This window comes from Felis catus, chromosome B4 (assembly GCF_018350175.1).
Source record: "Felis catus isolate Fca126 chromosome B4, F.catus_Fca126_mat1.0, whole genome shotgun sequence".
NCBI lineage: Eukaryota > Metazoa > Chordata > Mammalia > Carnivora > Felidae > Felis > Felis catus.
The window spans coordinates 127,958,777-127,960,111 of NC_058374.1; positions in this window are offsets into that span (position 1 = coordinate 127,958,777).

Sequence of the window (1,335 nt, forward strand, 5' to 3'; positions counted from 1 at the left end):
CTACCATCCAGGCCTCCTACCGCCGCTCAGCCCTTCCCTTCCCCCTCCCATTCCTGCCCTGTGGCTCTGAGTCCAGCCTGAAAGACCTTCCTTTCTCCCTTATCTCGAGGATTCATAGAGGGAACCTCTGTGAAGGGGGCAGAGAAAACCACAGGGAAGAAAAAGGGAGAAGGATCAACTGTGTGTGTGCAGGTGTGGGCACATGTGCAGAATCACTACGTCCCAGGTGCTGTCCCATGCAAACCTCTTAGGCCTGGAAAATGGGGATCCTAGTGTCATCACCTTACAAGTGAGGACAGGAGACACAGATGTGCAATAACTAGCTGGGAAGTGAGGACTTTTTTGAGCCTGAGCTCTTGACTCCTATGACGTCTTGCTCCGCAGTTACATCATAAAAATGCTCCCACGCAACCAATCCCAGGAAGGAAACTGCCCCCCCCCCCCACCTTGGGGTTGCTGCTGTTCCTGATTCACCTGTGTTCTCCTACTTGACTGATGGTTTTTGTGTGCTCATCTCCTGCACTAAGCAGTGAGCCTCGTCTTTCTCTTTCAGAGCCTGTGGGGCTGAAGCCAGCACACACACATTCTCACTGAATGCTGCATTTAATTTAATTAAAAGAACATCCCTGTCCCACCCTGGGAAGAGAATGCACACATGAGAACGAGAGAAAAATGATCATGAAGCAGCGAACGGGGAGTGAAGATACCTGTCATGGAACGGAGGGGTTTCTCCCTTCGGATGCCTGTGTTTTCAAAATGAAAGGTTAGTGCCTGGTGCATGTTGTTACCACGCCTGGCATTGCCCAAGCCTGGCATCAACAGAGTACGAGCAGGACGGTCTCTGTGGCATCGGGTGATTTACACTGAGCAAGGACTGAGTGCTGCTTTGAGGACAAAGTACCAGTCATGGGACCCAGTGGCAGCCCTCTCTCTCAAGGAGTGTGTAGTCGGGCCCGGATAGAGGTGGGTCACATGACTCCTTGCTTGTGCCAACAAGAGGTTTCTCCACACGACATTGTAATTGATACTCAGACTTTTTCTTTGGATTTATCTTCTCTCACAAGTTTTGCAATGTTTAAATGGCCAGAGAGCGATGAGAATTGGGATTCTGCGGTTCTGTCTCAGGCTCTTGGCTCTAATTTACCTCTGCTCACTCGTTAGACGGCCTTAGGGGCTACTCTTGACTAAAGGCACTGGGACCTTTTTTCTGGGTCCCAAATTCAAATTGTGATTCAAAAGTGGCTCTCTGAAGGAGAATGTGTGAAAAGGTTGGTTATTTTATAAAAAGTGTGAAAAAGGAAAAAAATGAACCAAGGCTAAGATGCAATACAAGAC